The sequence below is a fragment of the Brachyhypopomus gauderio genome, chromosome 5, assembly GCF_052324685.1.
Source record: "Brachyhypopomus gauderio isolate BG-103 chromosome 5, BGAUD_0.2, whole genome shotgun sequence".
Lineage (NCBI taxonomy): Eukaryota > Metazoa > Chordata > Actinopteri > Gymnotiformes > Hypopomidae > Brachyhypopomus > Brachyhypopomus gauderio.
In genome coordinates, this window is record NC_135215.1 from 16,096,815 (window position 1) to 16,122,083 (window position 25,269).

Sequence of the window (25,269 nt, forward strand, 5' to 3'; positions counted from 1 at the left end):
ATGATGGGTTGCGGTGGGGTTGGAATTTCTGGCACATACTGAACTTTACTGAATTACAGAAGCCATTATTTTCAGTTTTAAATAAAAATATAACTGTGATATTTTCAGTACAGATGTGTTCAGTAAGAACTCTGGAAATGCTTGAAAATGGCATTGAAAAAATGAAACGGGCTGATATATATGTACTGAAGACACTGTGGTGTCCATATGTCACAAGAAACACTTCTCTCTTGAAGCACTCCCTCTCTGTTCACACAAAACACTCTCCTCATGAAGCACTCCCCTCTGTTCATATGAAACACTCCCCTCTGTGTTCACACGAAGCACTCCCCTCTGTTCACACAAAACACTCCCCTCATGAAGCACTCCCCTCTGTTCACACAAAACACTCCCTCTCTGTTCACACAAAACACTCCTTTCTCTGTTCATACAAAAAACTCCCCTCATGAAGCACTCCCCTCTGTTCATACAAAACACTCCCCTCATGAAGCACTCCCCTCTGTTCATATGAAACACTCCCCTCTGTGTTCACACGAAGCACTCCCCTCTGTTCACACAAAACACTCCCTTCATGAAGCACTCCCCTCTGTTCATACAAAACACTCCCCTCATGAAGCACTCCCCTCTGTTCATACAAAACACTCCCCTCATGAAGCACTCCCCTCTGTTCACACAAAACACTCCCTCTCTGTTCACACAAAACACTCCTTTCTCTGTTCATACAAAAAACTCCCCTCATGAAGCACTCCCCTCTGTTCATACAAAACACTCCCCTCATGAAGCACTCCCCTCTGTTCATACAAAAAACTCCCCTTATGAAGCACTCCCCTCTGTTCACACAAAACACTCCCTTCATGAAGCACTCCCCTCTGTTCATACAAAACTCTCCCCACATGAAGCACTCCCCTCTGTTCATATGAAACACTCCCCTCTGTGTTCACACGAAGCACTCCCCTCTGTTCATACAAAAAACTCCCCTTACGAAGCACTCCCCTCTGTTCACACAAAACACTCCCTTCAAGAAGCACTCCCCTCTGTTCATACAAAACACTCCCCTCATGAAGCACTCCCCTCTGTTCATACAAAACACTCCCCTCATGAAGCACTCTCCTCTGTTCACACAAAACACTCCCTCTCTGTTCACACAAAACACTCCTTTCTCTGTTCACACAAAAAACTCCCCTCATGAAGCACTCCCCTCTGTTCACACAAAACACTCCCTTCAAGAAGCACTCCCCTCTGTTCATACAAAACACTCCCCTCATGAAGCACTCCCCTCTGTTCATACAAAAAACTCCCCTTATGAAGCACTCCCCTCTGTTCACACAAAACACTCCCTTCATGAAGCACTCCCCTCTGTTCATACAAAACTCTCCCCTCATGAAGCACTCCCCTCTGTTCATATGAAACACTCCCCTCTGTGTTCACACGAAGCACTCCCCTCTGTTCATACAAAACACTCCCCTCATGAAGCACTCCCCTCTGTTCATATGAAACACTCCCCTCTGTGTTGACACAAAGCACTCCCCTCTGTTCATACAAAAAACTCCCCTTACGAAGCACTCCCCTCTGTTCACACAAAACACTCCCTTCAAGAAGCACTCCCCTCTGTTCATACAAAACACTCCCCTCATGAAGCACTCCCCTCTGTTCATACAAAAAACTCCCCTTATGAAGCACTCCCCTCTGTTCACACAAAACACTCCCTTCATGAAGCACTCCCCTCTGTTCATACAAAACACTCCCCTCATGAAGCACTCCCCTCTGTTCATATGAAACACTACCCTCTGTGTTCACACGAAGCACTCCCCTCTGTTCATACAAAAAACCCCCCTCATGAAGCACTCCCCTCTGTTCATACAAAACACTCCCCTCATGAAGCACTCCCCTCTGTTCATATGAAACACTCCCCTCTGTGTTCACACAAAGCACTCCCCTCTGTTCATACAAAACACTCCCCTCATGAAGCACTCCCCTGTGTTTTTCCACCTTTATCCAGTCATTTCAACTGTCAACTGATGTAACCATTATTTTAAACCTTCCTACTTGTTCCAAGTCACCCAACCAGAAGTACTGATGCACTTAATTTGATGCCTGAGAGATGAAGGAATAAACCAGAGAGTGTCATACACACATAACCTATACATATTTATAAGAATAGGTGAATGTGTGAGATTACATATTTATCTTCTACCCTAGATATCTGACACCACTTCTTACATACACACCAGTGGAGTAGTAGAAACCCCTCCTTTGAAGTGTCAGCATGGATCATCTAGTTGTGTCTCTGGTTGTGCAGGCAGTTATAAGTAGTCGTAAAGTGAGTGGAGTTTGTTGTAAGCTGATATTGATGCTGTTTTCAGATGTGAGAACTGTTATATTGATAAAAGGAGGGGTTCTGTGGTAATTTACTGGTCTGTAGTCCTGTGCCCATACAGAAAACTCATATGAAGTATGCTCGTCGGAATATGAAGAATGCAGTATTATAAAAAAATATTTTATTGTACACTTGCAGATGAAAGATAAATGAATCATCTTTTCTGACACTGACACTGTCAGACTGATCGCATTAGTACCAAGACACAGTTACACATGCTCTGACAAAGTACCTATAGGGTTTTTAACAAGCACGTTGAATACAGCAAACAGGGTGTGGAGCCAGAAACCTTGCCACTTTCCACCTAAGCAGAACAGTTCATTAATGTGTGTGTGTGTGTGTGTGTGTGTGTGTGTGTGTGTGTTGTGGTTGGTATATAAATGGTTAAAATGTTTTGAAATGAGTCATACACCAAGCAGTATTTTTGAGGTCAGAGAAAGAATGAGAGAGAGAGAGAGAGAGAGGGAGAGAGAGAGAGAGAGAGAGAGAGAGAGGGAGAGGGGGAGGCTGTTTTCAGGAGACAGTGATGGGGAGGAGGTTGTTTTGGCCTGAGTTAAATACATTCACTGTTTGTCACACAAACACATACACTGTTTCAGCAGATTGAACTCCACTGTGTCAGACTTTCTGCAGTGGGAAAGAGACAAAATACAAATTGCTGTGAATCAGCTGAAATCTCTTTTTGGATATTGTAGAGGCTGTGTGTGAATGGATGCATTTCTAGTAGAGCTGGAAAGAGAATGAGACAGAAAGAAGAGAAGGTGCGAAAAGAGAGAGAAAATCAAGGTGAGAAAACACAACAAAAATGAGAAAAACCATCCAGATAAAAATAATAACAGACATGGAAAAACTGAACTCCATGATTTAGGGAGTGGCACAGAAGCATTTCACATGACTATGAGACATTAAATGTGCTCTGGTGTGTGTGTGTGTGTGTGTGTGTGTGTGTGTGTGTGTGTCTGTGCTCTGTTTTATTCAAAAATCCTGACTGATACATACTAAAAAAATAATTATTTTCCACTATAACTTGTCAGATAATCTCATATTTATAAAATAGAAAAAATATGAGCCTGTTTGTCTTTGAGTCAAGTAAAAGGTAAAAGGTCAAATGTATGCATGTTTTGGTGTATATGTGTTCCGTGTGCATGTGTTCGGTGTGTGGCCGTGCATGTGTTTGGAGTGCATGTGTTTGGAGTGCATGTGTTCATTGTGTGTTTGGTGTGCAGTGTTTTACTCTCTCTACCACAGTCTGGGTTCACACATTCACTCACTCATTATACGCCATGCAGCACAAATCTGCTTGGTCTGCTGTATGTGGATTTGGGCAGTAAAGTAAGGTGTGAGTTTCAGACTAGATTAAATCAGTTCCCTCGCAGTACTCACACAAGCAAATGAATGTGGCCATGGCTCTGAAATGACATTTATGGCGTTGGCAGACACTTTTTTTGAATTCTTTATTTGTCATATGCAGGTTAACACAGGTCAACAATGCAATGAAAAGCTTTGGATGAGAAGATTAATTTAACTCACCAAAGACAGTAGCAGCAGAGAAAAAAACCTCTTATCCACAGTGACTACTGTATTTTTCACAGTTCGAGTACAAATGTTTGTGGGAAATGTCCCCATAAATGACCTGCCTGCTCTACCTGATTAAAATGGGACAAATCTTAATGTCTAGCTGGAAACAGTAAAACGCTTGGACACAAATACATCTGTGGGGCTCCTTCCATTGTGATTAGAGCTTATATGCAAAGACAACTTGAGGTATCAAACCAAAATATGACACTAAATGGCATTGCACCCACACACACACACACACACACACACACACACACACACACACACACACACACACACACAAACATGAAAAACTGGAATAGGAGTAGAGAGATTTATCTTGTGACTAAGATGGCATGATGTTTTACTAGACATACAGCCACACAAGCATTTATATTACTGTAACACAGTGTATCAAGATTTAAATGTAAGAGCTATGTTCATAAAAAATAACATAAATATAGATTTTATATTTAGGAGTTTATGAGTCAACCACTAGACAAAAACCAAATAATAATGATGCTGTATACTTAAATATTATTTATTTCTGTTTATTACTGCTTATGAAAGACACAAATCTGTTAAACTGAGACAGGAGGCACTAGTCCAGCTAAACTGGAATGGATAAAGTTCTGTATAGAGTATCAACTGACCAATCCTTATCAACTGACCAGTCCTTTGTGTTTTTGTGCCAGTGAAATACATCATAACTGTTTACCATACATACACTCTGCTGCTCTGGTCAGATGAGACTGGAAGGGTGGTTAAAGACTTGTAACAAAGGTTTTCTATGAAATCAAACCTGATGTGTGTGTGTGTAATTATTTTTTAAGGTTTCCTGAATCATGTTTTCAGACACTCCTACATCTATATACTTGACACCCATTGCTGCCTCTGCCTCTCTGATCTCCCTGTATTGTCCCTGCCACTTAATTAATCTATAAACACACACACACACACACACACACACACACACACACACACACACACACTATTTTCTGGGTGTGGTTGAAAGTAGTTTTCTGAAAACAAAGAAATAAAAATTAAAATATTAATTCTCCTTAAAATAAAATATATTTTATTATTTTATAAATAAAATTATATCAAAATATTCTATATTTAATACATTTTAAAATCTCTCTTTTTGGCCAAAATTAATTGAAATCAGAAGCACTTGGTTTGGTTTGACTTAGGGGTTTGCAGTTTGAATCAGAGGGTCGCAGTCCAACTCAGGGGTTTAGAGCAGGACATACTAAACATAATTGTATGAATGTTGAAGGAGGTAAGTTTGTCTTACTTCTTTGTACACACACACACACACACACACACACACACACACGCACACACACACACACACACACACACACACACACACACACACACACACACACACACACACACACTCTTTCACACACTCATTCACACCTAAACCTGCATACACCAATCTAATCTACACACCTAAAAGTCAAATATTTGTGCAAGTGTGTGCTTATTTACCAGAGGACCGTGAGGACCGTGCTCTATGAAGTGGGAGAGAAAGTGAACAAACTGACTCACTGAAGCTCAGTTGTTACAGGTCAGCACTGTCTCGTGCTCCTAAGGTCACGATCGAACCAATTGAAACCACAGGAAACTCCTATAGAGAGAGAGACAATGGCAGAAAGAGAGTCAGAGTGACACAAAAGATAGATAGAAGTAAATGCAAAGTTATGGAATTCAAGGGACCAACTTAGAGACAGAAACACAAAGACATTGAGGACCCTAGAGACAGAAACACAAAGATATAGAGGACCCTAGAGACAGAAACACAAAGATATTGAGGACCCTAGAGACAGAAACACAAAGACATTTAGGGCCCTAGAGACAGAAACACAAAGATATTGAGGACCCTAGAGACAGAAATACAAAGATATAGAGGACCCTATAGACAGAAACACCACGATATTGAGGACCCTAGAAACTGAAAAACAAAGATATAGAGGACCCTAGAGACAAAAATACAAAGATATAGAGGACCCTATAGACAGAAACACAAAGATATTGAGGATCCTAGAGACAGAAACACAAAGACATTTAGGACCCTAAAGACAGAAACACAACAACATGGGCAACACGGTGGCTTGGTGGTTAGCACGTTTGCCTCTCAGCACTGGGGTGCTGACAAATTCTCCCTGAGTGTGTGTCTGTGTCTCTCTCTGTTCAATAAAAACAAGTTGTGGTCTGAGTGTGTGTGCTTGTATGCCCAGTGGTGGATGGTGCTCTGCCACTAGGGTCTGTCCTCTCTCCCCTTCCTGCACCCCATTCAGTCCCCCAGGGGGCTGTGGCTTCCGGTAGAGAATACGCTGTGCGCAATCGGCTGCCGCTTCTCGCCGGTGTGTGTGTGTGATTGGTTGTCTGTGACTTGTACCTGTGTTAAATTGTAAAGCGCCTTGGGTATTCTGAAAGGCGCTATATAAATCGAACATTCATTCATTCATTCAACAACATAGAGGACCCTAGGGGCAAAGAGAATGACAGAGAGAGGCAGACAATTAAAGCATTAAGGAGCTGTTGTAACCTGATCATAGAATTGACACAGCACTGGGCAACTGTGGACTAATTATAGTCATAAGGAGACATGACTACACACACACACACACACGCAGTCATTTTAACAGCAATAATAATGACTAGGTCTTTTCAGAGACCCGTTGCCATATTACCAATTGCCATCACGCTCCATGCATTTATAATCTTATGAACAGTTTTATAGGAATGCTGATTTGATGTGTGGAATTGGTAGGGTAAAGGTACTATAATGTGGCCACGTATGGACACCATATGTGGGCACTGTCATCTAACCCTTCCCTGGGGAAGTCGTCAGATGTCAGACAGATGCAGAAGAAGACCTGAGTAATACCAGGGGCAACGCTATGGCTTTAATACTTCTGTATAAACAATGAATGCAGTGCAGGTGGAGTGGGGGTGGATGCTAAGATGACCAGAGACACATACAGTTAGCAATTATAGGCTTTACCATGTAAACACCCACTTTACATAAGAGACCTTTGACATGATAATGCACTTGTTATATACACACACCATTTAAGCGTTCAAGAAAGCAAACCAATAAATCAGTAAATATATTTAACATTTTAATATCTGCAAACATGAAAGTGCACTGTTGCTAGGTGTAGGTGTTACTTAAAGCATGACTAAAAAGACATTCTGAGGTACACACCTGCCTCCTGCTGGCCACATTGTAGAACTACATCATGACTGAAAAGTATGCTTTACAGCAGGGGTGCCCACACCTTTTCAGCTTGCGAGCTACTTAAAAGATAATCAAGTCAAAAACATCTACCTACAATAAAAAATAAATGTATTTCTCCTATATTATCATATTTAAGTTATTATTATTATTACTATTTACAGTTTTTGACGACTGCTAACGTGCGTTTGTCCAATCTGTAGTCACATTTTCAAAACTCCAAACACAGTGAACACAACATCAGTTTCAGTGGCTATACTATTAGTTCAATTCAGGTTGTTATGGCACAAAATGCAGTCATTTTACATGTTTTTATAATGCTTAAATTTTCTATACACACAAGGTTATCCAATAACAAAATTCTGGATCGTTTTTGTCTTATTTACAATTGCTTGTACACAGCATGCCAAAAATGAAAACCTAAGGTTTAAAACCTTAAATATCGTATAAAATGCCAAGTTCTGCAAAAACAAAGGCAGCTGAAAAGTTATTACTGTTGTACACATTTTTTGCACATATAGATAAATGAAGTATAGTATAAAATATATATATATTTATAAAAAGTATAAAATGAAGTACAGTAATGTACCGGGACAGAGAGGAGCAAATATAACAATTTGTCCTGCAATCTCAAGTGCTGGTTTGGTCCTTCACAAATGCCAGATTGGTCCCTATAACAGTGACCTCCTTCTTTCGTTTTTGAATGAACTCTACCAACTACTTGTTCCAGAAGCAGAAAGGGAACAGGTGAGAGGAAACACGAGGACAATTGTGATGTAGCATTTTGTCATTCTCATGTCATCACAAAGAGTGATGTGCCTTTTCCTCCCGCCCTACTCGCCTTTCCTCAACCCCACTAAGGAACTTTTTTCAGTCTGGAAGTGGAAGGTGTATGATCATCGGCCCCATGTCCAAATGTCCCTCCTGAATGCAATGGATCCTGGCTGCAGAGACATTTCAGCTGAAGACTGCCAGGGGTGAATAAGGCAGACCAAGCTTTTCTTTCCCAGGTCCATGGCAAGGGCCAACATCAGATGTGATGTGGATGAAAACATGTGGCCAACTGCCGAAGGCCGTTTAGATTAGACCTAACAAGACTGTTCAGTTTTGTATTCTGTTTTTCCCCCTTGTGTGGCTTTTTTTGTATGTGTGGGACCATGACTAATTATGTTTACAATTACGATAATTATTTTTTGGGTTAGGCCACAATTTACAGTAATGTCCCTAATACAGTAAAATATACCCTTTACTGCAAAACTGTTACTGACTCCTTTTTTTGTCTAATCTACATTCCATATAGTACCTAACAGTAAATATCACTCATTGTGTAGACAGTATGTTGCCAAAAATGTACATTTGAAAAAAGTCCAAATGAAGCAGATTACAGTAAAAATGAACTCACTAAGGAAACAACAGATGTTACTGTAAAATGTCTGTTGTTTGCTGGGAGAGGGTAAAATATTACATGTAATTGTCCCTTTTGGGCGTGTGTCAACGTTGTCCACGTGCTTTGCCTGCGTCAGTGTATATATGTGGTTAGGGTTTTGTCGTGTGATAAGTCTCACCTGTGAATCGTCTCGTGATCACGTGGGGCTAATGTGGTTTGTCTATTTAGTGTCCTGTGCTCGTCGTTGTCTAAAGTCTACACGTTGCTGTGTGAGAGTTTCTGTTATCTGTGCGCTATTGCGCAATCATTGTCTGAATTAAAAGTGACGTCAGTCATAAAGGAAGGATTCTGTGTCTCGTCCTTCGCCGACCCACGAACGTCACAGTAATACTGTTTCTGTATTGCCATCAAATGTTATTTTTTTTTACAGTGGTTGTGCAGTGATTGACTATGTTCATCTCGAAAAGAGAATATGTGCTAGTGTTTGAAAGAATGATTGGATACTGAACCAGGTTTGCTGTGTTTTAACAAAGTTGTTTGCATTGTGAAATGCAGACTGCTAACGTGCATTTCCCAATACTTGTGATACATTGTCAAAACTCTAAACACAGCAACACATTGACCTCACACAAATAGCCAAATAGTTAATAATGTGTTCAAAAGCACATTTTCTTAACTAAATAACAACTCTGCAGCACTGCTCTTAGGGTAAAAAGAAAACTTAAAATTTATGACTTTGATAATTGATCATATATTTAGATAAAAGCATACACAAATTAACATTCCTGATTTGTTTTATATTTCACTAACACATTATTGTCTATTAGTCTTTTATTAATATTTATGGGCACTTTTATGATATGTCTTGGAGGGCTTGAGTTCTTATTTGAACTGAAATAGTAATGCATTTTTAGGCATTGTCTGATTTGTAGATTTGTTAGATTTTTTAATACAGCTATATTACATTGTTCGTGTGTAATAATAAAGCAGTTTTATTTTAGAAAAATGTAGGACACCTTTGCATAAAACATTTTTTATATTAACGGTAATTTAATAATTTTTATACAAGACTCACTCCTCACACCAGCCTCCTATGTAGCAGACAGAAAGCAAAGCTGGCATGGCTGTTTTGTCAGTTGTTATTTGTGTGAGAATGAATCGTCTGCATAGCTTATTTATTTTATTATTATCCTTCTTATAATAATATTATTTATATAATAATAATTATTATGGTTATTATTATTACTGTTGTTGTTATTGATACTATTGTTATTGTTAAACAGTTTAATTGATTGTAATTTCAATAATTGTTCTGTAAGGAGCTCAGAAAATGGAGAAGGAGGACCCCTTGTTGCTGTTCCTGCAGGACCGTGGTATTGAGGAACAATTCATAAGCAAACTAAAAAAGGACAAAGTAAGTATAAAAAATAAACATAGTTTCATTTACAAAAACACTGGTTCATGTGTGTTGGGGCAGCAAATACCAGAAAACATGAAGAGCAGTGAGTCCCCAGGACTGAAATTAAAGTCTTCTCCTACAAAAAAATATTAATTGAAAAAATCTTTAGAGCAGTATGATCTGCTGTTCTTTATCATTACTCGAATAACCCTTTGTGTGCAAGAGTGAATACACACTATCATCTGTAAGACACAGGTGGATTAACTCCAAAGGGCACACTGCTAGATCAGGTATTCCATGGCCCTATGGTTTCTAGATCCTTATTACTAACCAGTGCTGATTATAGATGGGCTAATGCTTTTAACTTTCTTTGTATTTTTTGTTTATATAACTTGTCTTAATAAATGCTCGCCACTTGAACCTACCTTCAAGAAGTCAACACATACTTCACACTTCCTTAACTCTCAGTCATTACCTACCAGGTGGCTTTGTGACCCAGAATTCTGATTAGCATTGTCACATTTACATTTACATTTATGGCATTTGGCAGACGCCCTTATCCAGAGCGACTTACATTTTATCTCATTTTTATACAAGTGAGCAATTGAGGGTTAAGGGCCTTGCACAGGGGCACCTCAGTCATGGCCTCAGGTCTGGGAATCGAACCCACGACCCTTCGGTCACAAGACCAGTTCCCTACCGCCAGGCCATGACTGCCCTATCACAGTTGCATGTTAACAAAACATTTGGAATACCTGTTGTTCTACACTCATATAGTCTATTGCTTACTACAGTATGAGTGTGACTTGGTGTATATAACACTTTACAGTCAGTCATGCTAATATTTGTACTTGTGTTTCAATTTCACAGATTGATTGTTCAGTAATTCCACTGATGTCTGAGCAAGACCTTGCAAAGTATATCCCCAGTTATGGAGACAGACTGGCAACTGTTGCCTTCTGTCGCAATCGTCAGCCTGCTGCATCAACCTCCAGAAAAAGTCATTTGATTGATAGAATAAAGGCAAGACTTTGTGCATCAGAAGAAAAGGCTTTAAAAAGAGCAGATACATTGAATAAATTGAAAGGAAATGAAAATGCAAAGAGAACATCAAGGAGAGTTGAAATAGGGTGGATGGATTTCAATGAGAAGGACCAAGAATTTAAACAGGTACGAAGTGTGAAAGGAGGTGGGACCAGACATTTAAATATTGATAAGCATACTACAGTGCACAGCATCCAACAAATTGCAGAATCACTTTTCTTCCCAAATGGTGTTTCCAAGTCCCTAAAGCTACAGGATCATGCTTGTGATATCCGTGACTTTTCACAAGTCGTGCTTGATGGAGACTGTACAGTTGACGAATTATATGACAAAACCAAGGTAAAAATCCTCAGATTATACCTCTGCACCAAGAAAAATGTGCAAGATACAGAACACAATACAAGTTATCTCCAAGAAATGACCTCTTCTGTGTCAGCAGCCATTACTACCCCTGATGTGCCTGTACATCAGTCTTCAGAAGACACTTTAGTAACAATAGACTTAACTGTCCTGCAGAATGTAGATTTAAGTGGCATAATTACAGATTCAAAAATAACAAGTGTTGAGATTCTGAATGACAACATCTTCTCTGATCAAGAACAACTGGAGCAAGGAATGTTTCTAGAAGAAACCAGACTAGAACAACAAAATGAAGAAATAATAAGACAAGAAGACAAAGACACCACTGAAACTGATGAGATTGAAAATGTGGAGATAGAGCTCAACAACAGTGATGAAGTGATAATTGAAGCTTCACTTAATGATGCAGTTGATTTGGATGACACGCTGCCCTGGGAGAAAGAATCAAAGATTGTTATTGTGGTGAGAAGGGGCAACTGTATGAATGAGCTCATTGGAGCCTTTTTGGATCCAGACATTATGAACAAAGAGGTACATATAAAAAGGAAACTTCCCAATGGGAAACTAGAGGAAGGAGAAGGTTCAGGTGTTTTACGGGACTGCCTTTCAGAATTCTGGGGAGAATTCTACACAAAATGCACACTGGGCACAGATGTGAAGACCCCCTATCTTAGGCATGAATACCAAGCTCAAGAATGGCAAGCCATTGGGAGAATTCTTGTCACTGGGTGGCTATCTGTACAGTATTTTCCAATAATGCTGCCTCTTCCATTTCTGGAAGAAGCCGCATCAGGTGTGGAAGGCGAAGAACGGACGGCCCCTGCAAACAGTCTTAAAGGGCTAGACTCACAATAGACACAGGCATAGCAGACAATGACAAAATGCACAACACACAATATGACTGAGGTCATAACACCCCCACCCACAAAAATAAACTTCCCATGGGACAGCTACTTAGCAACGAGAAAGAGCATCCGCCACTATGTTGTGTTCCCCTTTCTTGTGTTGTATGGAGATGTTAAAACTCTGAACAATGATGCACCAACGCATCAGTCTCTGGTTTGTATTCCACATCCGATCCAAAAAAACCAAAAGGTTGTGATTGGTGTATACCACAATAGGTAGAGAGCTACCTCCCAAGTAAACCTCAAAATGTTGCAAGGCCAACAACAGTGCTAGGGCCTCCTTTTCAATAGTGCTATATGCCATTTGGTGTTTTAAGAACTTTGAGAAAAAACACACTGGATGGTCCAACTGGTCACTCCCCTCCTGCAAAAGCACGGCCCCAACCCCCGTATCACTGGCGTCCACGTCCAACTTGTACGGTTTATCAGCAACAGGAACAGCTAGAACAGAGGAGCTGCTTAACAGTAATTTAACAGACTTAAATGCCACATTGCACTCCGGAGACCACAAAAAAGGAACATCCTTTCGAAGCAGGTGAGTAAGAGGAGAAACAACTGTGGAGAAGTTTTTACAGAAACACCTGTAATATCCGGCCATGCCCAGAAATCTTCGCAGCTCTCTTCGAGAGGTAGGTGCGGGAAAATTTGTAATACTGAGAACCTTGGCGTCCAGGGGTCTTACCTGGCCTTGACCTACAAGCTTACCTAGGTAAGACACCACGCCTTTTCCAAAATCACATTTGTCCAAATTCAAAACAAGATTAGCATGGTGTAAACAAGCAAAGACAGACTCTAAAACCTCTAGATGCCGTTCCCACGTCTCCGTATAAACAACAATGTCATCCAGATATGCCACACAATTGTCAAGGTCACCCAACATGATATTTATCAATTGCTGGAACGTTGCAGGTGCATTCCGAAATCCGAATGGCATGACTGTATACTGTAGGAAAGCATCAGGTGTACAGAACGCTGAGATTTCAGAGGCACGCGAGGTGAGTGGCACTTGCCAGTAACCCTTCAACATTTCTAACTTGGTAACCACTTTTGCTGACCCCACAAGATCCACACAGTCTTCCAACCGTGGAAGGGGAAACGAATCTGGCTTGGTAATAGTGTTCACCTTACGATAATCGGTGCACAACCGGTGGGTCCCATCAGGTTTCGGGACCAACACACATGGGGAAGACCAAGAACTACGACTGGGAACAGCTAAGCCATTTTCAACCAAATAAGCAGTTTCCTGCTTCAAAGTCTCTCGTTTCGTGGGGTTTACCCGGTACGGATGCTGTTTAATAGGGGTATGATCCCCTACATCTACATCATGCTCCAACACAGTAGTGCAACCTGGTTTGTCAGAAAACAACGTGGGGTATTTTCCAATAAGTGCCTGAATAGCCGAACGAGGTAAAGAGGGCAAATGCTGTAGCTTCTCATCCAGGTTGCGTAAAGCCTTGGAGTTAGGGAGACGAGCACAAGGAAGACTATATCTGCCTATGTGGAGTCCGTCGGACTCAGGAACATACTCAGTAGTCTTAACGTCAGGCACAAGCCAAATCGGCACAACAGCTTTTGCACTGCAGGAAGGCTCAGAATGACGGGACACATACGGCTTCAACAAATTTATGTGACACACTCTGGTTTGACGTCGACGGTCCGGGGTAGCCAACACGTACGTGGTTTCACCTTCCTTTCTTATGACCTCATAGGGTCCCGCAAATCTTGCATTCAGAGATGACCCCACCACTGGTAACAATGCCAGGACCATGTCTCCTGGAGAGAAGGACCGAATCACTGCTTTCGTATCGAATGTTTTTTTCATAGTATGTTTTTTTTGAGTGGATTCTAAAGCCCGTTTGGCCGTCTCATGAGCCAACCGCATGCGTGTTGCACGTACTCAAGGACCGGCTTCGAATCGAGTGGACGATTAGGGGTCAACCATTGCTCATACAAGGCCTTTAATGGTCCCCGCACAACATGTCCAAACACAAGCTCAGACAGACTGTACCCTAATGATTCCTGAACTGCATCCCGAATTGCAAACAACATCACAGGTACTCCCTCATCCCAATTTGGTCCAGCCTCTGAGCAGTACGTACGTAACATATTTTTGAAGGTTTGATGAAACCTCTCAAGAGCTCCTTGGCTCTCAGGATGATAAGCACTGGACATGCTATGCTTAATCTTTAACTCCTTCATCACTTGTGCAAACAAAGTGGACGTAAAATTCGATCCTTGATCTGACTGTACAATCTTAGGTAAACCAAACGTGGTACAGAACTTAATCAAAGCTTTCAGGACTGTTTTGGCTTTCAAATTTCGAATCGGAATTGCGTCAGGAAATCTCGTGGCTGCACACATCAGAGTCAGCAAATAACTGAATCCACTACGAGTTTTAGGGAGAGGACCTACACAATCAATAATAATGTGATCGAACGGTTCTCCCGTGATAGTGATGGGCTGCAAAGGTGCAGGGGGAATAACCTGGTTAGGTTTTCCAACTGTTTGTCAAGCATGACATGAACGACAATATTTAACCACGTCCGAACGTATTCCCGGTCAAAAAAAATACCGTGACACTCGTTGAACGGTTTTCCGAACTCCTAAATGTCCAGCGCACGGGTGATCATGAGCTAAACCCAGGACTTGTGGCCGTAAATCAACTGGAACCACGATTTGACAAACAGTTGCCATTTTCTCCGTGGAACCAGGGGGAGACCACTGCCTCATCAACACGTCATGAGACATGACATAGCGAGAAGGACATTTATCGTCGATAGAATTCGCGTTGTTAATGCTATCAAAACACCCTGCTAACGAAGGATCTGCTCGTTGGGCTGCGAGCAGTTGAGAGCGATCAACAGACGGAAGGGGAAAAGAAAGTTTTACAGCTGTAGCACTATGCACAGACTTGACGTCGCTCTGAACATCTTGTGCTTGCGAAGTAACAGACAGAGGATCGGCTTTCGCCATAAACGAGTCCCCCAACTCAAGTACATCATTAAATTTTTTTCTCTGAGCACGAGTCATCACACACACTGGGAAGATTGTAGCTTCCTCAGGACCAACAGCCTCCACCACTGGAGGACTGTCCACAACTTCGGGAACAGGAAAAACAGCACCAGCTGCCAAATCATCTCCGACACATATCAAAATCAATTTCAACAGAAGTAGAGCGTACTGGAGTAACTGGTGTAGAGGACGTGCGAGGGGTGCGAGGCACCGGAATCGGCGCATTACTTCGAGAAGGGCTTTGCAAAGATAGTTTCCGAGGGAGAGGTACGGGGCGTTCAGATTCTATACTCAGCCTCTTTAACGCAATCTCTTTATCAGCCTCTATTTGTAATGCCCGTACCCACAGCAACTCCTTTTCACGTTCCTGCTTCACTATTTCCAACTCCAACTCCTTTAGCTTAATTTCCATGAGGGGATATGCCCTAGGGGAGCAAACCGCTCCAGGATCTATGCGGCGTCCAACCGGTGAGCCCTCGACGGCCTCGGCCCTCGGCGAGCGCACAGTCGGACAAGCTGCAACAGCAAGATTGACGCTCCTTTCTGGCAATATCTCATTCTCAACAAGGCGAGCCTCTAATACCTCCTTAATTTCCCTCTTTGGGGCAGAACGAGGCACCGTTATATCAAAGAAATCGGCAATCTGTAATAAATCCACTTTCCGACACTTATCAAACTGTTCAATGGACGGGTAAATTGTAAACTCCAACAAGTCAAACTCAGCCATGACTAGTACCCCAAACAGCCACCACAACAACCACAGCACAACCACAACAACCACAGCACAACCACCCCCACCCACAAAAAGAAACCCCCAACCAGATAGAAAAGGACAACAAAAGGAGGACGAGCCCCCAATTCTGTTACGTACCCCGTCTAGGTAGGGACTAGTAACAGAGAAAATGATACTGATGAACCGGTATATGATGAACGGTGACGGCCGAATGCCAAAAACACCCACAGAGACAGCCCGAATTGAATAGTTGAAAGATGTTTTATGTAGTATGTAAATATATAGGATGTATATTGAATGACATGAATAATAACACCAGGTAAACTTCAGGGTGACCCTCACTGAAAACGAAAACGAACAACAAAAGAAAACCCACTCTACCTAATACAGGGACTACTAATTAACCCTTCACAAACCAACATGAAACAAAAACACAATGTCTCTCCTAACTCCCTGCCTAATCAAACACACAGAACCAAACCCATAAACCAGAAACAAAACAGCCAGTCACCCTTACTACTGGTGCAATAGGTTATATATACAGATATATACAAATATACAAATGTAGATAGCAACTAGAACGAACCCACAATCGAATTATCAAATCTCAGAACTCTCAGAACAAGCACAAAACCGAGGCGTAGCCTGCTTCATCCATGTCCACATCCGCCTTTTATGCTTCCTTTTCCACCTTCCTCCGTCGTCACGGTAAGCCGCATCAGGTGTGGAAGGCGAAGAACGGACGGCCCCTGCAAACAGTCTTAAAGGGGTAGACTCACAATAGACACAGGCATAGCAGACAATGACAAAATGCACAACACACAATATGACTGAGGTCATAACAACGGTACCACTTACAGCAGTGTAACTGAAAGCTTCATGCAATACATATCAAAGGAAGAGAGGAAAATTCTTCAGCTCGCAGTGGAATCATTTGAGTCTGTTGATAAAGATGATCTCATAGATGTTCTAGATGCACACGACTGCCACCAGATTCCTTGTAATGAAACTATTGCTCCACTCTTGATGCAGTTAGGTCACAAAGCTTTAATCCAAACACCAATGTTTGTTATTAAATGCTGGCGACCCATCTTAAAGTGTTTGGCGGACACTTTGCATCCACAGAGACAAAGAACGCATTCCAACATCTAAGCGTGTCAAAGTACTCTTGAAATTCCCAGAGGAAATGACTTTACTTCAGAATACAGTGGCAAGACACCTAAGGAAGTACATTGGGGAGACAGATGACCTCAACTTGAAGTCTTTTCTTCGTTTCTGCACAGGGGCAGACATCTTACTTGGACATCCAATTACAGTGCAGTTCACAGAAACCTCTTCATTCCAATGTCGACCACAGGCACATACATGTGGGTGCTATTTGGTCATACCTACCAACTATCAAAACTATCCAGATCTTCGCAATGACTTTGACCTTATCTTAAAACGTTCCATTTGGGTTATGGACATTGTGTAAGCACTTTTAGGCAGGCTCAAACCAAGTTACAGTAGAGCACACTCATAGAGCCGCCCGTAATATTGACCCCACCTTGCTCCTGCACCAGAAATTGAAATTAAAAACTGAATATTTCAGTTGTAGCCTGAAAAAAGTTTTGATTTGAGTTTTCCTGTTAAAAGAACAAGAAAATTATAAACCTCAATTGTCATTGTTTCAAAGGAGCGATTTGTTCACATTAACAGACCTTTTATGTACTGCTAAATTAATGTTTACTGAACTTGTTTTTACAATCACAGCTTGTTTGCTGTAAATGGGCCTTTACATTTTAAAATGAACATGAATGTATTTAAGGCACCAGTGTTCAGTGTTCTGCTTGTTTTAAGTGTAAATCACAATGCCACAATTCTGGTGATACAATTCACAGAATGTTAGTTACTGTTAATGCAATTCAGTAAAAAATTTAACAATTTAAATGTTTTCTCTTATGTTTTATTATACTTAAATAAAAGAACACATAGTGCATTACCATTCCTCAGAGCTGACATTACATTTCTTTAAAATGAATTATGAAATACACAACAAACATATCATTATGTGCTTTAAATGATTTGCTTTACAGTAAATGTCTTACAAATGGATATGGAAGAAACACAGTTACCTCATTTAGAATATTTACACTAGTAGTCTTGCACCAATTCATAGCAGTATGTTTAAATATTTAAATACTGACTTAGAACTTCTGCAAATGAACTGCAATTTTCAAGGTGAACACGCAGTGGCATGCAATTAGACAAATAACATATAATTGAAAAATTTAAGACATGTCTAGTATTTTAATATTTGAGTTCAGCCCAAGTGAGGTTACAGATAGTATTCAGTTTACGATAAGGGAGTGAAGCGCTTCACGAAGTGTCATGTATAACTCTATCACCTGCGATATGCCTCTGGGAATAGTCAAACCTAACTCAAGCATGCTAATAGTACATAGATCAAATATGTCCTCATCACATGGGACTGCTGTAAGGAATGTGCATGCCTCTTTGCATGCATCAAGGTCTGTATGTGGAGCAAGAAATTCTTCAGAAGCCCACAGCTGAGGTACTGTATACATTACATCAGGAATCCCGCTGGGTGCACTGCTGTTTGTGGACGGCCTGATGCGGTGAGTGTTCCACACTGCCTTGATTTCATCCAACTGTTCCTAAAACAGTAGTTTAAAAGCAGAAAAAGTGATGGGAGCTATCAAGCATCTAGTGACATTTCATGATTAATTAAGAGCAGTTATCTACATATAAATACGTTAAATAATACATGTGTTAAATCATTTATGCAAAGTTGATCTATTTGTTGGGGGAAAATGTAAAAAATGTGTTTTGTTAAATTTGACTCGGTTTGATGTGAAAGCTTTGGCTATTTCCTTTTAAAAATGCTGCAATAAAATTGGTTCATATTTGTAAAAAATCTCTTAGACTATGTGGAAAGACCACTTTGTGCATGGATGATGGTCTAGTGTGTGGCATTCATAATAATAATAATAATAATAATAATAATAATAATAATAACAACAATAAGTATTATTATTATTACTATTATCATTATTATTATTATTATCATCAATGTAGTTCTGTTTAACTAGCATTTGTTTATATTTATTTGTTTTATATATTTAGATTACTGGAATATTATAGTAGTTGCATATTGTGATTATTATGAATAATAACATAATATAATATATAAATAACATTCGTATACTTATGTGAATTATTGCATTTTCTCACCTGGATAATGTTTCGAAAGCAGAACTGTACAAGTGACTTGTCCAAAAAGTCGCCAACAAACAAGCCCTCGTCTTTCAGTTCACCAAGCAGCTGTATCCATTATTCCACACCTTGTTTTCGCATCATTCCCCACCAGCTCTCAATTCTTTGGTTGGTGGTACTTGATCCACTGATGTAGCTCTTTTCTCCAGCTTTGTCATCAGTGTCATCTTGACGGAGGAATCTCTGGGCGTCACGAATGATCACATTTTCCGTCCCCAAGTCTGTACGGACAATCCTGGGGCAGCCGCCTACCTGCTCTACGGCCTCTAAGAAGTAGCCTCCTACGACCCGTGGATCACTACTCGTGTGGGCTGCTTTTAGCCAGATAATTTTACGGGAAAAGCCATCGATGCAGCCATTAATGCATATCCCGTAGGGTTTCAATTTGTCATAAGAATCAACGTGCCAAATATAGTTAGGCCCTTCAGCAAAATACCGCCTACGGTTAAGTCGCCGTCGACGACGCATGGCCGAGGCACCTGGGTTTAGAGCTGCAAGGATCAGTCGAACGTCTTCCTTTCTGGCTTTGATGCCATGTTCCAGACACTTGCTGTACATCCATCTGTACCTGTGTAGCCTTCCTGGTCCATCCGTTTGCTGGTGCGCAATGAAATCCACCACTTCAGCCAGATCTGTATACTGTCTGCGCCTGAGCCCTTGCGCTTTTAGTTTCCGAATTAAATGTCTTTTGCTTAGAATTATGCCATGCCTCACTGCGAGAGACTCCAAGATATCGCCATAATTCATTCCAAGGTGAAAATAAAAAGAAATCAATTCACTCTCCATTTTTGCAAAAGCGTAGTCTTTGTTTGGTACAGAGCTTTGATATGCAGCCTCCCTCTTGTCTCTGGCTAGGACTTAAATATCCATGTTCCAAAGCCTTAAATATCTCGTTCCCACGCCTTAATGATCTCGTTCCCACGCGTTAATAAGTCGTTCCCACGCATTAGTTATCTCGTACCCACGCATTAATGATCTCGTTCCCACGCGTTAATAAGGCGTTCCCACAAGTTAGTAAGTGGTGGCCACGCGTTAGTAAGGCGTTCGCACGCGTTAGTAAGTCGTGGCCACGCGTTATTATTTTTTTACACGATGTCACCTTACGGGCTCCGTAGTTGTTTTCTTAGTCAGTTCATTTTTACAGTAATCCGCTTCATTTGGACTTTTTTTCAAATGTGTGCATTTTTGGCAACATACTGTCTACACAATGAGTGATATTTACTGTCAGGTACTATATGGAATGTAGATTAGACAAAAAAGGAGTCAGTAACAGTTTTGCAGTAAAGGGTATATTTTACTGTATTAGGGACATTACTGTAAATTGTGGCCTAACCCAAAAAATAATTATCGTAATTGTAAACATAATTAGCCATGGTCCCATATATGTAAAAATACACATATACAAAAAAAGCCACACAAGGGGGAAAAACAGAATACAAAACTGAACAGTCTTGTTAGGTCTAATCTAAACGGCCTTCAGCAGTTGGCCACATGTTTTCATCCTCATCACATCTGATGTTGGCCCTTGCCATGGACCTGGGAAAGAAAAGCTTGGTATGCCTTATTCACCCCTGGCAGTCTTCAGCTGAAATGTCCCTTCAGCCGGGATCCATTGCATGCAGCAGGGACATTTGGTCATGGGGCCGATGATCATACACCTTCCACCTCCAGACTGAAAAAAGTTCCTTAGTGGTGTTGAGGAAAGGCGAGTAGGGCGGGAGGAAAAGGGACATCACTCTTGGATGGTCTATAAACCAGTTTGTGATGACATGAGAATGACAAAATGCTACATCGTCCCATCACAAATGTCCTCGTGTTTCCTCTCACCTGTTCCCTTTCTGCTTCTGGAACCAGTTGTTGGTAGACTTCATTCAAAAACAAAAGAAGGAGGTCACTGTTATAGGGACCAATCTGGCATTTGTGAAGGACCAAACCAGCACTTGAGATTGCAGGAAAAATTGTTATATTTGCTCCTCTCTGACCCGGTACATTACTGTACTTCATTTTATACTTTTTATAAATATATATATATATTTTATACTATACTTCATTTATCTATATGTGCAAAAAATGTGTACAACAGTAATTTGTTTTTGCTGCCTTTGTTTTTGCAGAACTTGGCATTTAATACGATATTTAAGGTTTTGAACCTTAGGTTTTCATTTTTGGCCTGCTGTGTACAAGCAATTGTAAATAAGACAAAAACAATCCAGAATTTTGTTATTGGATAACCTTGTGTGTATAGAAAATTTAAGCATTATAAAAACATGTAAAATGACTGCATTTTGTGCCATAATAACATGACTTGAACTGTTAGTATAGCCACTGAAAACTGATGTTGTGTTCACTGTGTTTGGAGTTTTGAAAATGTGACTACAGATTGGACAAACGCACGTTAGCAGTCGTCAAAAACTGTAAGAAAATGCGCTTTTGAACACAATATTAACTATTTGGTTTTTTGTGTGAGGTCAATGTGTTGCTGTGTTTAGAGTTTTGACAATCACAAGTATTGGGAAATGCACGTTAGCAGTCGTCAAAAACTGTAATATTGTGTACTCTTTCTTTTCTATTCTGTTTTCCTTTCAGGATAAATAAAGTATTTTATTTATAGATATCTATATTTATAAAGTATTTTAAAGTATCGCTAATTGTAGCAAGAAACATTCGCAGTACGCAATATCCTTCCAAAGTTGCTGGGTCAAATCCTCGGCCATGGCTTCAGAGCGCCGTGTGACTCCTCGATAAGTGGAGAGCTTTGATTGAAGATAATATTTCAGATTTGTTTTGGAACAAAGGAATCAGCAGCTTCAACAAATGCCTCTTTTATCATCTCTCCATCTTGAAAGGACTTGTATTTAACAATGAAGTGACACCCAAAATTATGCTTGAACAGTCCGAAAATGCCGCTCCACGTTTCCCTTGTTTGGAATAGCAACGGCACACTGACAGATGAGGCAAACGCCCTTATGACATAGTGAAATATACTGAATAAGACATAGTGAAACAAATCCTCCTCCCATTCTGTGTGAAGTGGTAGGTTTTAGGCTTCTTACTCGTACCAGCTACGGCTGTCACGGTGAGGGGGCCGGGTCACCACCAGAGGGCGCGCATCCCGGCCAGCAGCCGATCCCAGCACACACCCCCAAGCACACAACCACTCCCACAGTCACAATCACCAGTATACTAGACACCTGTTTCTTGTTATGTTGCTCTTTTTAAAGCCCGCAGGTCGTCTGGTCCAGTGCTGCACATTGCCGCTACATGAGCGTCTCTGGATTCGGCGAGCATTACTTTGCATCACTTTCCTGTGTGTGTGCTAAGAGCTTTACTGGTGTGCGCTGCGAGCATTACTTTGCATCACTTTCAGTGTGTGCGCTAAGAGCTTTACTGGTTTGGTTGCCATGGAGAATAAACTCCCTTCTGTTCAACCCATGCCACCGGCGTCACAACAGCACTCATTTTTATACCCTTTGTTGTTTAATTTAAATAAATTAGAGGTATTCTTACGTAGCAAGCTAAGAAGTTAGTGCGGTTTAACGCGCATGCGTAGGGTGTCAAAAGTTCAGATGTCCGATTGGGTACCCTGTATGTCACTCAAAAGACGACCGTCAGTGCAGATGGATGATAGCCTGTCATTCATCTCTTTTTTGTCATTCATCCCCTACTTTTTAATGTCAAGCGATCTACCCACACTTCCTTCGCGATCGACCAGTAGATCGATGTATTGGGCAATCAATCAAACAATCAAATTTTATTTATATAGCGCTTTTTACAACAGTTGTTGTCACAAAGCAGCTTTACAAGTGCCGAGTCCTAGCCCCCAGTGAGCAAGCCAAAGGCGACAGTGGCAAGGAAAAACTCCCTAGTTTTTTGCATGAGGAAGAAACCTTGAGAGGAACCAAGACTCAGGGGGGGAACCCATCCTCCTCTGGCCGACACCGGTCACCATGACAACAACAACAATTTAGACAGAAAGAAGAGAAAGAAAAGGAAAAATATGTAATAATGTCCATCATGATGTATGCATCCGGTTAAGCAGGAGGTGGCTGGCTCAGGATGGATCGCTGGTCTCCTCATCTCATTATTCCTCAAGCAGGCGGGCAGCCATGTGGAGAAATGAAACAGGGAAAATTAGCTCTGTATGAGGACATATACAGGACAGGTAAAATTATAAACATTTCTGGAGTGTGGCAGCAACTCCGGCATTTAGTTAAATTATTACAGCCTAGCTAAAAAGGCAGAACCAGAAGGTAACATAGGCTTGGGGGCATTCTGAGACAATGGCATCCGTCCACTGCACTGTCAACAAACTTGAGTGACCACGAGCAGTGACAGGACGACAGCACCAGCGCCCCAGTCTACCATAAAACCCTTCGTCTATGAACCCCTGGATCTGTACTTTTATCTAAGGGGGGATATTAATTATCAAACGCTAAACTAAATAAGTGGGTTTTCAACCTAGACTTAAAGATTGTGACTGTGTCGGAGTCCCGGATGCATTTAGGAAGATTATTCCAAAGCTGGGGGGCCTTACAAGAAAAGGCTCTTCCCCCTGCTGTTACCTTATTAATTTTTGGAACTAATAAAAGACCAGCACCCTGTGATCTTAGTGGGCGTGGGGGTTCGTAATAGGAAATAAGTTCCTGAAGGTACTCAGGAGCAAGCCCGTGCAATGCTTTATAAGTTAATAAAAGAATTTTAAAGTCAATACGGAATTTAACTGGGAGCCAATGCAGGGCTGATAGGACTGGACTGATATGCTGAAATTTTCTAGTTCTGGTCAGAACCCTGGCTGCGGCATTTTGAACTATTTGAAGTTTATTTAGATTCCTATTTGAACATCCTGACAGTAGTGCATTGCAGTAGTCTAATCTAGAGCTAACAAAGGCGTGCACCAATTTTTCCGCATCATCCTGTGATAATGCATTTCTTAATTTAGCAATGTTACGGAGATGTAGAAAAGCTATCCTAGTAGTATTATCTATGTATTTATCAAATGATAGGTCAGAGTCGAGTATGACGCCTAGGTTTTTGGCTACTGTGCCAGGTGTAATGGGGTAGCCTGCGAGATTAAGCATTAGATCTGGAATTTTCTGTTTTGAGGCCTTAGGGCCCAGAAGGAGAACTTCTGTTTTGTCCTCATTAAGTTGGAGGAAGTTTAGAGACATCCAGCATTTAATATCTCTTACACAGGCCTCAATTTTTCTTAAACTGAGTTTGTCATCAGGTTTGGCTGATATGTAAAGTTGAGTGTCATCTGCATAGCAGTGAAAATTGACACCATGTTTGTTTATAACTGTGCCCAGTGGTAGCATATATAATGTAAATAATAGTGGTCCTAGAATGGAGCCTTGCGGGACCCCATATTTAACTTTTGTACGTTTGGATGGAATATTATTGAGCTCTACAAACTGATATCGATTTGTTAAGTAAGAATGAAACCATGAAAGGGCTGTGCCAGAGACTCCAACCCAGCGTTCTAACCTTTCTAGCAAGATCCTATGATCAATTGTGTCGAAAGCTGCACTAAGATCAAGAAGCACTAACAGCGATACATAACCTTGATCTGACGCAAGGAGGAGGTCATTTGTTACTTTAACTAATGCTGTTTCAGTACTGTGATGGGGCCTAAAACCAGATTGGAACTTTTCAAATATGTGATGCCTATGCAGATATAGGCATAATTGCTGGGCAACAGCTTTTTCTATGATCTTAGATATAAATGATGTGTTTGAAATGGGTCTATAATTAGATAGTACAGTAGGATCAAGATTTGGTTTCTTAATCAGAGGTTTAATAACTGCTAATTTACATGATTTGGGCATGTGACCTATTGTAATGGATGAGTTAACTATAGTTAGAAGAGGTTCAGTTACCGCTGGTAATACCTCTTTTAATAACTTTGATGGAACCGAGTCTAGTGTGCAGGTAGCACAATTTAAGGAAGAAATTATTTTCTCTAATTCTGA